We start from the raw sequence: 17,484 nt of genomic DNA, 5'->3' as shown, positions 1-17,484 counted from the left end.
AACTAAGCATCAAAAATGACCTGGCAAATTCCCAAAGGTTATATACATAAAAGAAACAGCATATGAATTTGAAAGAACACAGAATTAAGAGTCAAGGCACCTGATTCATAATCTCAATTCTGCCATGACCAGCTATGTGACTGGACAAAACTTTCTACACATCTTATATTCTGTGGTGTAAACAAACTTACCCAAATTTTTATTTTTTTTTTAATTTTTTTTAACGTTTATTTATTTTTGAGACAGAGAGAGACAGAGCATGAATGGGGGAGGGTCAGAGAGAGAGGGAGACACAGAATCTGAAACAGGCTCCAGGCTCTGAGCAGTCAGCACAGAGCCCGACGCGGGGCTCGAACTCATGGACCGTGAGATCATGACCTGAGCCGAAGTCGGACGCTTAACCGACTGAGCCACCCAGGCGCCGCCCCCCCCCCCGAATTTTTAAAGTATAATTTAAAGGCTATTAAATTTAAACTTCTGCATAATTTTTTTTCCTAGCCAACTGAATCATGTTAAAAGATAAAGTGAGGCACATTAAAACTTTTCAAATAGGGCAACACCAAAATGTAAATGGTTACAAGTGTTCCACCAATAGGGGCTAATGAAGAAGTTTTTACAGAAAAGGTGAAGAAGCAAAGCAAGCAAATTACCTGAAGGGCTGTAGCATAAGCAGTTGCCTTATTTAGGAAAGTTTAGTTAGCTCTTTGTTATTGGTTGTTCTTAAGTCTCATTTTCTTGGATGCAAGTGCATTGACTCTGGTTTAAATTTTGGTTTGCTTTCATAGACTACAACCAAGGCACTGGAACCACTTTATCTAATAGCTCCTTGTTGAAATTCCTTAACAGTCATAATAAAATCAGCTTTATTTTAGGTTTGGGAATTAAATGTGTGTATATATGTGTGTAAGCATTACAGTTCTTCCTCAAAGGTCACTGATTAATTGCAAGAAGTGTTTACAAAATTCCAAATCTATACATTTTTTGAAATAATATATTTAAAATCAGTGGGGTTTCTGGGTGGCTTAGACGAGTAAGCATCCGAATCTTGATCTCAGCTCAGGTCATGATCTTGTGGTTTGTGAGTTCAAACATCACATTGGGCTCCGTGCTGATGGCACAGAGCCTGCTTAGGATTCTGTCTCTCCTCTCTGCCCCCTCACTTGCTTGTTCTCTCTCTCTCTCTCTCTCATGCAAAATAAATACACTTTAAATAAATACATATATACATACAAACATACAAAAGTTAGGTAATATAATATCACCTTTGAAAATTTACTACTTAAGAGTTCAAAAAATTAAAACCAGAAGAGGTTTTCTACTTGTATCCTGGTGAGAAGTGTGACTGTATCTCTTTACAGTGAAGTTTCTTTGCTTGCTAGTAATATTACAGAAGAATTAACTTTGGAAGACAATAGATTTTTCAGGAAAACTTCTCATTAAAATCTTTAACACATACATTACTGAATATTTTACTAGCAGGTCTTCCCCCTGAATTTGAGAAATCCAGATTTAATAATAATTATTATAAAACCAAAAAGAAACATAAAAGAATATTATTTTAAGGTACTTGTTTGTACTGCTCTATTCATAGCTATGAATAGTAGCCCCAATTAAATAAGTTCTAAAGAGATACAGAACTGGCACGTGTAACTCTGTGTGTGTGTGAGTGTGTGTATAATTATACACACACAAGTACACAAACAGAATACAGCCATATGTAATTCGGTTTTCTCTGTATAGGAAAAAAAAATATCTGACAGAAAAAAAAGTTAAAATTGATCAAATTCTCTACAAAAAGTGATAATTTCTATAAGATGCTATAAAGGAAACATTTGGATAAGGGCTGAATGTCTGTATTTTTTGCAATGTAATATTTGGGAGTCACTTAATATATGGTAAAAATCAACCAGTAAATGTACTGCTATTCCCCACCAATGACTTTCTGAAAGATGTAATGAATGCTTAAGGTGAGAGTTCAAAAATTCTGGTTGCAGCAGGGCTATGGAAATGTTGCAAACACTTGACTTTTGCATTCAATTTCCCATAGGCTATAAAAGTGGTCCTATATCTCTGATCGTTACTTTATATTATTTGAGAATTAAGAATCATTTTGAAAAGCCATAGCAATCTAGAAGTGCTAAGCTTACTGAATGATATACTTACTGTATGGTTGACATGGGAACAAGGCAGAAAAGTCTGAATCTGATGAGAATGTCAGTCAAAGGACACCTTGTTCCAATTCTAAAATTAATCTCCATTTCCTAAACTACTCAAATATTTATGACCACCTTATGAAATTGCCAAATTAACTTCCTGAATCATTTTACAACCCATAAATTTCCTGAACTGAATGTTTTCTATTGTCACAATTAGAAGAAACCATGCTTTGATCTAATTACAACTGCCAAATAGTTTGTTCAGACTTAATATTATTTTAAACATCATTTGCTATGTGCTTCCAAAAAGTAGTCAAGATTCTTAAATTCAGTGTGTTCTTTCCTAGTGAAACTCAGTATCCAGATCAAATGATGCATCACTACCAAATTGGGTCCATGAGAGAAAAAACTTTTTCCTATGTATGTACATAAAACTTTTTTTATGTATGTAAAGCTAAAAAAAAAGTACTGAGTATGTACAAATTTATTGTAAGATGGATACAATATACCCTAGGCTATGTACATGCAGAACTGTTCTAAGAACACTACTTCTCTGAAGATACAGAAGATGATCACATTAAAGTTATTATGATTTTTTTTTTAATATAATCACCTTAAATTCAGGAACATCTCAAAAGTGAGAGAGTAAGACTTTCACTTCCAGCTATGAAGGAAGTGACTCATATCAGACTAAGCATCTGCTCAAGAATAAATATAAAAGTCAAATAAAATAGAAAGATGGACATAAAATTTATACCCAAAATAAGGTTTTTAAGACATTAAGGAACAATCCAAGAAGCCAGAATTTGAAGGGACAAGACACAAGAGAGAAGTGTTGAGAAATACTCTGAAGATTTGGCATGCGAAGCACAGATTTAATTTTCACTTCTTTATATCAGATGCTGTTTTTACAGAAGAAAGTAGCATAGAGATATACTTAACACAGTTATAAAGAAGGTTTAAAAAATGCCTGTCTTTTAAAATAAGGCCTTGTGGAAAATAACACTTTTTTTATAGAATGCCTTACAAGAATTTTTAAAGAATAAATTATTTTATTTTATTTTATTTTATTTTATTTTATTTTATTTTATTTTATTTTATTTTATCTTATTGTGGAGAGAACATTTAACATGAAATCTACCCATTAGATCAAATTAATTTTTATAATTAGAAAGTTCCTTGTCTTAAATCCAGGGAAAATCCTATTTGGGTAAATCTTAAAGTTTTACTTCTTGGGGAAATCCTATATCCTGTATCTAAGACAAACCAATACAAATATTTGACATTTTGAACTTTCCTACAATTGTATCAATTTTATGAGACTGAAAAATTGAGATGCCATCTCTCTAGTATTTTTCCTTAAGCTAAGCTACACTGATTTATTTCGATTTCTGTTCTCATATATAATAGAACAGTATATTTATACATGCACATACTCACATAGAAAATATATGAACTACATTTATATGCATTTCTCTCTAAAGAGTTCCCCCTTTAAAAGATCATCCCCCAAGATTTATATGTGCAAAGAAAAAATAAATTGTTGTAATACAGAAAACTACCAATGTACTTTTCCAAAGCAAAATGACTTCTCACAGAAATAAGAGAAACTACAATATATAAAAGAATAATACAAAGTTCTAAAGATACATTGTACATATTAAAATAGATCTAAAAAGGAAGTTTACTGTTAGTTATCTGTCAGTTTCTTCTGGAGTTAAGAATAAAGGTCAAATTCTGAAGCTCATAGAATCCATTAAATATAGACAATAAAATAACTGATAAAGATGATAATATACATCATAAATTTGCAGAGTATAGTTGCGGTGATAGTAACTGTCGTAAGTATTTCTTTTACCTTTTGACCCCCCTTCATCCATTTCTCCCCTGCCTCCACCACCTGCTTCTGTTTCCTCTCAGTTTTTGTTGGTGGTGGTAGTGTTGTTGTTGTGCTTTGGGGTTTTTGTTTGTTTTTAGGGTCCATATATAAGAGAGATCATACAGTATTCATCTTTCTCTGACTTATTTCACTTAGCGTAATGCCCTCGAAGTCTACCCACATTTTCACAAATGGCAAGATTTCATTCTTTTCAATAGCTGAATAGGATTCCACTCTGTGTGTGTGTGTGTGTGTGTGTGTGTGTGTGTGTGTGTGTGTGTGTGTGACAATTTATTCATCATTCATCCACTGATGGACAGTTAGGGTTGTTTCCATAGCTCAGCTATTGTAAACAGTACAGAAGTGAACACAAGGGTACATATATCTTTTCGACTTAACCTTTTTATTTTCTTTGGATAAATACCCAGAAGCGCAACTGTTGGATCATATGGTAGTTTAACTTCCAATTTTTTGAGGAGCCTCTATACTATTTTCCACAGTAGCTGTTATAGCCCTCCCTAGCCTCTCATCAGTTAGTGGGCTTCTCAATCAGATAAAACAGGAAGTCAGTGTGCCTTCCTTGTGTAACAAAGACAGAACATTACTGAACTGACACCATAAAACAAAGATAAGCAGAGACTCTTGGGAGCTACTGCAGAGTCTCAAATCAGGATTTGACTTTTCTCATTGAAGGACATAGGGCATAAGACTGTTTCACAGGACTATGGGGCTTGCACACTGTACAAAAGCATCCTGCTCAGGGACTACTAAACCTCAGCTTGGTTCCATCTGACAAGCAGTAGAACCTACTGCAGAACTGGGATCAAAAAGACCAAGCACCACCCTGTGAGGTCTTACTTACTCACAGAGGCTATCCTTCTGAGTCACTAGCCTAGATGCTTGTTGGAGGTGGGCTTGGTGAGATGGCTACTCACTGTAACAAAGAAAGCATGATGAAGAAGGCAGAGAATTAAAATACCCCTCCCCCACCCCCACACATGCACTCCTCTCTCTGTCTCAAAATAAATAAATAAACTTAATTTTTTCTTATTAAAGTGGCACACCATTGACCCACCACTGTGGCTGTTGCTAATAAAGTTGGAAATTATTCCTGTTAAAAATTAAGGACAGTGACTTCTGGGTATCTACCCCAAAGAATTCAAAGTGGAAACTCAGATATTTGTACCTCCAGTGTTCATAATAGCATTAATCACAATGGATAAAAGGTAGATATACCCAAGTGTCCTTCAAGGGGTGACATGATAAAATTTAGTAGACACTACATACAATGGAACATTATTCAGCCCAAGAGGAACAAAATTCTGACACATGCTATAACATGGATGAATCCTGAAGACATTATGTGAAGTTAAATAAGCCAGCCACAAAAACACAAATATGATTTCATGTACATAAGGTACCTAGAAGAGTCAAATTCACACAGACAGAAAGTAGAATGGTGGCTGCCAGGGGATGGAGGGAAGCAGAATGGAGGGGTTAGTGTTTAATGGGCATACAGTTTCAATTGGAGAAAATGAAAAAGTTCTGGAGATGGACAGTGATGACTGCACAACAATGTGAACATGTGTAATGCCACAGAACTGTCCACTTAAAAATAGTTAAAGTGTGGGGTGCCTGGGTATCAGTCAGTTAAGCATCTGACTTCAGTTCAGGTCATGATCTCACAGCTCAGCTCATGAGTTCAAGCCCCACATCAGGCTCTGTGCTGACAGCTCAGAGCCTGGAGCCTGCTTCAGATTCTGTGTCTCCTCTCCATGCTCCTCCCCCTCTCAAACTCTCTCTTTCTCAAAAATAAACAAACATTAAAAAAATGTGTTAAGTTTTATGTTATCTATATTTTACCACAATAAAAAAATAAAGAGAATATGCTCCCTGCATTATGTTCAAAAGATTTAAGGAGGGAGTCCCTGTTGCTTGAGATTCAAGTTACTTTGGTGGTTGGTGATAAAGCATGAGTTGGCCCAAGTGAAAATGTGCAGCCCAGGTTATAACAATCTTGTAGATAGGCACAGCTGCTGTGAGCAGCCTCCTTTCTCTGGCTCCAGTATCTCAATCACCACTGCAGCACAGACTTGGCAAGGATCCCCCATGCTTCTAAAAATTATGGCTCTGTCAATTCACTATTTTGTACTCAGTAGTGTAGCTAAGTCAGGATGAGGCCAATATCAGTCATTCAACTCTATGTAAAAATTACATTCCCCTAAAAACTAAGCCCCATGTCTAGATATGGGCTCATTTCACCAGATTCCATTTTTCTTGTTTGTTGTTGTTGTTGTTGTTGGGGGGGGGGGGGGTGGAGGTCAGGTATGTGGGCCATAATATAGTCTAAACCCGAGGATAAATGGGGTCAAGACTTTTTTCTCATAGTGTCCTCTATGCACATTAGGAGATGCAAATAGATACTAAGATTGGAGGATTATCCAATTGTTGTTGTTGGGGGGCGGGGGGAGGTCAGGTATGTGGGCCATAATATAGTCTAAACCCGAGGATAAATGGGGTCAAGACTTTTTTCTCATAGTGTCATGACCTCTATGCACATTAGGAGGTGCAAATAGATACTAAGATTGGAGGATTATCCAATTCCACTATAAATCTTGACACCAGAGGCCTCTGACTCCCAGCTTACTGAATTTTAATATAAAGGAATTCTCCAAGTATTTTTAATTGGAATGCTATATAACTGAAGCTGTAGTCAGTGACCAAAGTAGAGAAATTGAGGTACACGTTATTTGCTATTTTTACAAGATTATAAGATTACAAAGCTATTTTAACAAGTTTTATTTTTGTCCATTTATTCTGGCTTAACACATTCTACCTGTTCTTTGTTCCTCCTATCCATTCACCCACTAGTCAAGGAGGTAGCTCCATCTTCCCCTATAATAAGCATTACAGTATCTCCAATTTGTCAGGGTAAGAATATCTATTCTACTAAGATTAGTAGAGAATATAGACAACAATTAACTTGATCTTCTAGATATTCTCTATTCTAGGTTGTCTACTAACATCAATAAAATTATATCAATTCTTGCACTGAACCATTTCAGATGCACGCTTAACACTACTGCTGATGGGTTTGCTATACAACTGCATTTCTCAATACGTAGCAAAGCTAGAGATTTATTAGACAATTCCAGTACTGATAGGATATGCTGAGTTCAGCAGTGCAGCTAAACAAAAAGTAACATAATTTGAGGACAGCAGTTTTTCTATACAAAATATCTACACATATTTTCCTGTCCTATAAATATGCTTCTAAAAATTATTTTCCATACACAAAGAGTAAATGTTTCTGCACTATGCTACTGAAATACCTCTGACTGTGCAAAAAATGAAAAGCATGTTTTCATTAATGAAAAGCAGTCCACATGACATTACCCTTTTATGACTTTAACTCCTGTGTGTGTGTGTAACTGAACATAGATAGTTTACTTACAAGCAGCAGATCCTATTTCACAACAGAACACAAAGAGTACGCCCACTCTAAATTCAGGTTTACTTTGATTTGGCCAGTTAGTTATTCACACAGCAGCTCTATCAATGACCGCATCTAAGAAAGAACCACATTAGTGGAAATCCACATGTAGGTGAAATGACAGATACAAATTCTTTCTCAACCATATCCTCTTTGGTGCTAGAGTTAGTACTGGAAGCTATGGCAGACCAAGAGAATTTTATTCCTCTGGTGTATAACTCATACTTTAAAGTGACATAGTGGAGCTTACATATTTTTTAAATCTAAATATTATTAAAAGTTTGGAAATGTATTTGATAATATAGAAATAAAAGCAAAAGTAACTGTCAAAGTACCATGATTTCATAAGCCACATATAGTTTACCCCACATTTCCTACATAAATTCAGAGGAAATGCTTAAGAGGCTGTTTAAATGAGTGATTACTCTACCTTCCCTACATAAAGATCCTAAAATCTAATTGCCTATAAGTCCTGGGCAAACCATTTCTCTCAATTACCTAGAACTGGCATCTACAAATCTATCCTAAAGATATTAGTCACCCTAAGTGAAAAAGATCAGAAACAACCCAATATCTTCCTGTCTTTCATTTACAATACGTTGTATTTTTGCAAACAACATAACCTCTGATTAAAGAAATTTACATATGGTAAGTTCTTCAGCAGTATAAAAATAAAAACCAAGTGAAATACGTGCTCTGATATACATTTTACATTTAAATAAAAACTATTTTATAACCTAGATCCAAAATTTATCTAAGAACTTATTTTTTACAAATGGAAAGTCTAATTCATTATTTTAGTAAATCTATTTTATATTTAGATTGTGCTAAAACATGAAGGGACACAAATATCTATGTGTGTATATACATACATGTATATATGCAAACATTTACATATGTATATGTCTCTATCATTCAAATTAACATAAACAGAGATACAATAAATTTCCATGAAACTCTTAAATATCTGAGTATATGACTGGGATATGACAATGCGTGGCTATGAAACTATACTGTCTTACGTTTTAGGTTTGCAAATTGTGTGTTTACTTCCTTGCTTCAGCAATGACACTTCTGTCCACACTCCCCCAGGTTGCAAAGCCATTCTTACAAAACCCATTTCTTCTGAAAGATACCTTCACCTTCACTAGTGATAAAGCTCTCTTCCTGATAGCTTCCTACTCATCTGAGCATTTGCTTGTCCAAATGTCCAGCTTGTTATTGGTTTTCTGGTCAAACAGTATGAAACTGTGACTATGTAGACTCTTCCATGCTAAGCACAGACTTCCTTATGATGTACATTTCATAAAGTGGGAAAGAGAAAGTTTTCTCAACCAAGAAAAGGAAAAGCATTTTTTTTCTTTTGTATTTTTGCTTTTTCTTGTTTGTTTTTGCTCCCTATGCCTGGCAATTGCAAACTAGGTATTACTGGTAATTTATATAATTATTTTTTAACAATTGCTTAAATGTATTAAGTTTCTCCATGTTAATAAGCAAATCACACTTTTGTTCAGGTCTGAACAAAGGAGCAGCTGCTCAAGGCTCATTTGCCAGTGTTTTTGGCTTGCTCAAAGACTTGACTTTAGATTTAGGAGCTCCTGGATGCGTTTTCATCCTGCCTTGAGGAGAGGAAAACAAACACATCCTTTGTACTGCTTCTGACCAAGATAGCCATTATTAATATTCTCCTAAACTTCACTAAATTTTAGACTGGTTTCTTTCCGACTATAGGCCCTGATTTTCATTTTCTTAGAGCACTTACTTCAGAAAACTTTTAATTATCAATTCTTCCCTTGCCTCTTTGTGATGTAAATATTCTCTCTCAATTACTTGCCAGTTTTACAATCCAGGAATGTCTTTCTCAAGGACCTGGGAGCCATCCCTTTGAAATACAACCATCATGGAAGAAAAGGCTTCTTTCTCCAAGTATTTGTACGAGGGTAGGAACCTTACTTCAATAAGCTTCAATTAGCAACCACATAGGGCCTAATCACGTTGACCAAACTCTCCACTAGTTTCCTCCTGTGATTCTCTAGCTCATCCTAGTGCTTAAAATCTCTACTGATTTTTGTTTTAGCAGAATTAAATTCAACCTCTCCCCTTTACTGCAACAGTCTTAAAGTCATCCTTGCCTGTTTAACTCCATCTGGCACAAATATTCTTTGATATTAACAACTGGCTTCTTTTTTTAAAAAAAATCTTTTATTTTCAAAGGAGTGATGGAATATGGACAGAGCACCTATTATATATAGTTCTCATATATATTATTAATCCAAATAAATTACAAGAGATCATGTTATAGATAAAATAAATAAAGTTCACATTTACAGATGGTCATTCAGAGCTGGAAGATGGCATTACTGGAATGCAAACACAGTCACTGAAGGTAAAACCTGGATTTGCTTTTATACATTTGAGCACAGTTGGGTTTTTTACCTGAAGGGATGTGGAGGGGTAGGAGCACTGAAGGCTAAAGGCCGGACCTGAATACTCCAAGCAAAACTGGCTGGTAGTTTTATGACTTTCCCATAAGCCTTAGAGAACAGACAGACATCATGAAACAATGGCACTATAAAATATAAACATATCCAGTATGGCCTAGTGGCTCTATGGCAAAAAAGCAATCAAAAATTTCTGATGATGAATAATTTTAAAGACTTAACACCATACTAACGACGTGCTACATTTTATTCCTTCCTTCCCTCTTAACTGGATTCGATTTAGCCAACAAAAATAAACACTGAAAACCATACACAATAGAAAGCAAATGTTCTTATCAGGTGTGGTTGGATATTTCAATTTAATAAAACAAAGGATCCCCAAAGAATAAGCTTAAATCTACGCTTGCAGGTAAGTTTAATAGCAAGAGGACTAGATAGGGCAAAGATCAAAGAATTGAAAGGCTAGGAGTTCTCAACTCAAAATCACAGACTTCTTAATGTTGTTTGGCACTTTTTGACAGACTGTTTTTGAAATAGATTATTCTGACGGCAATTATGATTGTTTCCAACAAGGAATAACTTCGGTTAAATATTTGTCTAGTAATACAAATTAAAATTGTTTGTTAAGCAATGTTTAATGATATAAGGCATATACTAAACAGAAATTCAGAAGTGCCATTTTATTTTTTTAAGCTTATTTATTTTGAGGGGAACAGAGACAGCACAAGTAGAAGAGGGGCACAGAGAAAGAGAAAGAGAATCCTAAGCAGGCTTCACACTGCCAGCACAGAACCCGATGTGGGGCTCAAACACAAAACCATGAAATTATGACCTGAGCCAAAACCACAGGTCTGACACTTAACCAACCGAGTCACCCAGGCACCCCAGAAATGTTGCGTTAAATTGAAGGGTGTTTTTATTGTTATTAATAATAATGTTTAAATTTTTTGTATACCCTAACAAGATTACATTCCAGGTATTAAAAAAATAATGCAGGAGTCATCCAGAATAGCAATTCATTTTACAAACAAAGAAACTAAGGCTCAGATACATTATCTAAGCTACAAATCAACTCAACGACAAAACAGCATCTCTAGACTTCTGCCATAGGCAACCTGACTCCCACACTAGTATTTTTTCATCATCCTATACTGCATCCTATTTGTGTGCTAATATAAGTAGGGTTTATAATGTGAATTCTCTTACAAAGTAATATTATGTATTATTTATAAATTGCATAGTGTATTAGAGTATCCTACAATAATGAATAATATCTAAAATTAGGACAACTACTAGGAAGCACTATACTTCAGATAAACAGTATAGATTTGAGAGAAAATATACCCATGTATTGTACAAATTATAACATATTCTAAGGAATATACTGTATCATGAAATTTATAGATTGGTTGGATCTTTGAATAAAATGTTATTTGTGTGTATTAGCTTAAAAAAAGTGAAATTCCCAGTTAATTTTTGAAAATCATGACATTCCTTTATCAATCTCTACTTGAAAACCTCGTGTTCTATATTATATTCTGTATACGTAAACTGAATTTAATCTGAAAAACACATATTTCCAAATACCATGAATCATCAAGTTTGTGAAACACAGATTCCATCTATTGCTCAGAATATTAAATATGCCTTCATTTGTTTAAATTTATTTTGTTGCTAACAACTTGTGTATCTACAGAAAAGTGTGTCCATTGGCCTAACTCTCCAACTCCAGTTTCCAGAGAAGTTTTAGGGATAGTTAGGAAAGTTCTGAGAGACTTATGTCACACTGGAAGAAGTAAACCCTCCCTAAATAGAGCTTCAGGGAGAAAAATCAGTGTCCTTTTTTATTAACTTTTGAAATTAGTTCACTGCCCAAATTGGACCTAGAATCCAGCTAAACTAGCATTATTAAAAGTTTGAAAGAGAATGTTTTCATGGAATTTAGTAAAGAATTTTTTTAATTGTGCACTGTTAAATTCAATTTTCAATCAAATTTCTGAGATAAAATTTTGTAGAGAGAATAAAAACTGAAAAACTAGGAAATTCTAAAAATACAGATAATTGGTCAATAAATGTGTGCAATATATCTTAACTAAAACAGAAAAGTGAAATTGAATGAAACAGTAAGGGGAACATATGGATCCACAGAAATGTTTTCATCTGATTCAAACAGAACACCCTATGCCCAAAAATAACCGTCCTTACTTTTAAAGAAAAAATGATTTTTTTTTTTTAATTTGAGAGAGGGGGGTGGGGGAGGAAGACGGGCAGAAAGAGAGGGAGAGAGAGAATCTTAAGCAGGCTTCATGCTCAAAGCAGAGCCCAAGACAGGGCTTGATCTTACAACCCTGGGATCATGACATAAGCCAAAATGAAGAGTCGGGTACTCAACCAACTGAGCCACCCAGGAGCCCCACAAAAACATGGATTTTTAAAGACTTTCCAAAATTGAAATTTATGTATGCTATAAAATTAGAGGGAGATTGATCACATTACAATCCAATTCAACTACTTCTATCTTTATGAGAATATAAATTTGGTAGAAATTTTCTCTAGTTTGGAAACACTATCAAAATATTTAAAATGATCATATTATTCAAGTTAGCAGTTCTACTTATAATATACACAAACATCTGAAAGAAAACAATTGAATGATTATAAAAAGGTATTTGTATACAAAGGCTTATGAAAATGTTACTCTTGTGGTGAAAATTCTGAAATAACCTAAAGGTCTTACTACATAAGACTGTTACAATTATAGCACATCCATTCATACTGTATATTAAAATTTTACACTGTATAAAAATATGTCATGACACAGAAACTTGTTTGTAGCAGATCATACAGTGAAAAATCAAGTTTTAAAACACATGTAGAGCTTGGTCCCATATTATACACATAAACACACATATGCTCACAGTCTAAAAGATTATATGCAAATATTTCAACAGATACATGCCAAGGTTATAGGATTAAGGATGATTATTTTTTCATTGCTTCTTTATATTTTTTTATTGTGGCAAAACACACGTAAAGTTTACTATCTGTTAAACATACAGCTTTAAGTGTACAGTTCAGTTGCATTATATTTATATTGTTGTGTAACCATTACCACTATTCACCTCCATAAATCTTTTCATTTTGCAAAACTAAAACTCTACCCATTTAACAATAAATCCTCATTACTCCATCCCTACTGCCCCTGGCAACCTCTACTCTATTTTCTTTAACTTCCCCTCCAGCTGATTTTTCAAAAAAAGGGGGCAGAAACAATGTAGCAGAGAATAGTGCTACATAAATCATAAGTCATTGAGATATAAGACTGACCAGCAAGTAGCAGTGTGCAGATTTATCCTTCATATTAAAAATGCTAACATTCAGGATAAAAGGAAAAGATGACCTTACCTTGAAATATTGAGATATTTCCTATTAATGGTCATATAATGGTTTCTAACATTTACCGTTGCAATTAAACCTGTGATGAATACTTTTATATATAAATAATTTCTTCTCATTTTCTTAGAAAATACTCTAACATGGAATATCCAGACCAAAGACTAAAGAGATGATTTTAATCGTACAGTTGTTAATACAAATAAGTCTTATTAGCTGAAAAAAGAACTCGTCTTTGTAAACACTGTACCACATATATTTCATTAGAAATTTGATAGCAAAGATTTTTTAAAACCTAATTTAAAATTGATGCCATGACTAAAGTAGATAATCTTTGCATCCTGTAAATGTCTAGTTTCCGAAATATTTCACATATGCAAAAATATCACTAAATATAAATCATAAATATAAAATTTAAGTCAGATTTATTTTGAAGAATACCATACCCCACAGTTTCTTCTTCTCAGTGTCATGTTTAGAATATCAGGCATTTCTATAAAGAACATAGTCTTTTAATTACTCATTACTGATGTTTACAGTTTCATGAAGAAAAGAATGATTGCCCACTTTTATGTATCACTAGACAGTTCCAATGATTTCATTGTAATCTGTTTCCTTATTTTTTTACAGCAAAAGGACATGAAAATACTGCTTATCATTACATGGAAATACACAAAATGCAAGATAAGTAACTGAAATATTTTTCCAATAAAAATAGCATAGTTTTTAAAAATGTATCCATTATCCATGGATTTAAATATAGTGACTGCTCTCATTCAGAATTTCTGATTTCGTCAGGTCTGAGATTGTAGTATTATTAGTCAACATACTTGATTTACATGGTTAAGTATTCTATGCATTTTCTAACCTGTTACAATTTCTTAAATAGAATATTTTTCCCCTAAAGTGTTCAAAATACTAAATTGAACCAATGGGCCAAAGGAAACTCCTGTTAATCATGCATCATGGAACACATTTAATTTTTAAAAATCCTAATGACTTCAGTACTTTTATTATTTCTTTACAAATAGATTGCAGTTATTGCTGAATAGTTCTAACAGAGTATTTTCTCGAAATACTTCATTAAATCTTTGCTTCAGATACTTCATGTAACAAAAATATTTCTTGCAGATAAATTTTAAGAAATAAAAATATATTTTTGAAATGTATTTCAATATTTTTAAGCAAGGTTGTGATCAAAATATTTTAAATAAATGTCTAGCATTTCATTATTTTTCCAAATTATATATATAATTCTGTATAAAATATGAAATAAAATCTGAAGATAGTATTCACTTACACACAAAAAATAATTTCTTAAAAGCAAAAATATTTTGGGGCACCTGTATGGCTCAGTTAGTCGAGCATCCTACTCTTGATTTTGGCTCAGGTCATGATTTTGTGGTTCGTGAGTTTAAGCCCCATGTCAGACTCTGCACTGACAGTGCAAAGTCTGCTTGAGATTCTCTCCCATTCCCTCTACTTCTCCCTCTCTCAAAAATAAGTAATATTTTTTAAAAAGCAAAAATATTTTAATTTTGTTATCATACAAATAGTTACAAAATACTCTAGAATTTATTCTTAATACATAACAAAAGTAAAAATTAAGGGCAGGAAGGTAAATTTTATCCACATTCTATTAATACAGAAGACTAAAGAGAAGGGGTAATTAGAGCTGTCCAAGTTCACAAACAAAATGAAAAATAAATTATATGGCATCTGTAAAATCATACTACATTCTACCATTCTATTTGTTTTTTTTTTTTTTAAAAAAAAGGAGGTTATAGAGGAATAAAAGGATAAAAGGATTTAGCATGCTAGATACAGATTAAGAATACAATTTGGAACGAAAATGACCCAGATAACAGAGTTTTTAAAGCATTTGTACGTTAACAAGACCAAGGATTCTACAAAACACTTTTTCAAAAACAGGACTGCAAACATTATAATGAGATTTAAAAAAAAATGGAGATGGCTAAGGTAAAGAAAGAGCTGGTAATTGAAAATAATACCATCACAGAGAATAAATCAGATATATTAGAAAATACAAGTATTTTCTGAACATCAAATTAATGGAAAACTAAAAATAATCACTGTGAATGTGGAGAAAAAGTGAAAATAGTAATGAAATTAGAGAGATGAGAAATATAGAGGTCAGAGAAACATGATTACTAGAGTCATTTAGTGTCCCCAAAGAAGAAAATCTAATAAATGAAATTTTATAACACTGAAAAATCATAGTACACAATTGCATGTAATTTAAGGAAAAATTTGAATCTGCAGATTAGAAGGGCCCTATTCTGTACAGAATTGTTAACATAAAGCATCATCAAGGTATTTCTTGGCTAAGTTATTCAATCTTTATATTAAAGGAAAATATTTCAAGGAACTGGAAGAAAAGCAAATCATCTAGAATAAAGGTGATTGGACTCCCCCCAGACTTCTCAGAAAAATTCAATGGCAGACTACAACAGAAAAAAGTCAACACTCTAAGGGAAAGAAAGCATTAAACATGAATATTATAACCAGTCAAGTTATTGCTCAAACCTAAAAACAAAAGGCAATTAGGTCCTTCCTATAAAAAATTATCGGATCATGAATATCAACAAAACAGAGATAAATAGGTTGCAAAATGAATCTTCATGTTAGAAACTATGAAAAAATAAAAATGATGTTGGCAACAAAACCTATGATATGGAGAGGTGGGTAAAAGCTGATATGTGTTCATTACCTCTTAATGACCTTCATGATGTTTTAATTTAGCAGAATAGTTTTGGAATTGATAAATATTGTGGGAAAAGGAAATTATCTGAACTCTAGCAACCTCTGTAATTTCCCTTTATTTTCTCTAAATTAATTAAAATATTTTTCTTAATTTTAAAATACCACTTATGGTATAATTTCATTCTAAAAGAGTTATTTCTACCTATTTACTCATCCTTTTCTTTAGCTACCCATCCATCCATTATTAGATTTGCGTGTATGCCTAAAAATGTTTTCAAAATGTTTACCAATCATTAATGTTGGTTACTCACAGATGGATGATAATATTTTTTTGTACCTTATTTTTTAATTTCATGTTTCCATATTACTTGTATGATTTAAAATACATCTTAATAATACTTTCAAAACAAAAAATGATCCTTTATAACTATAACTAATAGAACCAAGAACTATTAAAATAATAAAACGCACTGATATGTGTGATCCTATTTGTGTTCACATAAAATAAAAATGGGCATGGTAAATGACTGGAAAAATACTCAAGAAATCGATCCACCTTAGAGAAAGGCACAAGAAAAAAAGAAAATAGAAAAAAATAATAATGGACTATTTTTTAGAGCAGTTTTAGGTTCAAAAGACTATCTTGTGCTCCACTGAATTGCCTTTACTCCTTTGTCAAATCAGTTGACTGTATTTGTGTGAATCTATTTCAGGCCTCTCTATTCTGTTTCATAGAAGAGGAAGGCTTTTAAGTTTCCACTTTGTATACTTTTATATGTTACTTTTCTAAACACAATAATCACCTTTCACCAGAAGGAGGTTCACTAAATTTTTTAAAGTATTTATCCTTGAGTGATAGAATTACAGATATTTTTTCTGTGTTTGCCTGAATATTTTTCCATGCATTATGTATATATTATTTGGTCATCAGAATAATAATCAAAAATCTCATAATTATTATCTTTTAAGGAAATAAAAGAAACTTTTTAAAAAAAGAAGAAAAATGAAAGATCTTTAAAGGAGAATAAGAAATCTAAATTATCATCACTTATATAAAAGCCCTAGCAGTGTTATAAAGGTGTCCATGTGATGGAAAATCGTTTAGAGTATGAAGAGTCAGAGCAAAAGCAAGATGAAGGTGGAGTCTATGGAAGTGTGGCAGCTGAGCATTCTCTATTAGAGCTCAAACAGCATGAAAGGTCCATACCACAGAGAGATGAAGAGAATGACCACATAAGAGGAGGGTATCCCAACCTGAATGTCAGAACCCAAGTTGGGTAAGAAATGCATTGACGGATATGGGTGAAAATGCCCAAATCTGGTGATAGGTCTTCCTCACGTGGACTGGTGGGTAATCCTAAACAGACTGTTTAAGTCAATGAGGCAAGGAGGGTGGCC

This window comes from Panthera leo, chromosome A2, assembly GCF_018350215.1.
Source record: "Panthera leo isolate Ple1 chromosome A2, P.leo_Ple1_pat1.1, whole genome shotgun sequence".
NCBI lineage: Eukaryota > Metazoa > Chordata > Mammalia > Carnivora > Felidae > Panthera > Panthera leo.
The sequence above is the reverse complement of the archived record's forward strand: the minus strand, read 5'-3'. Positions refer to the sequence as shown.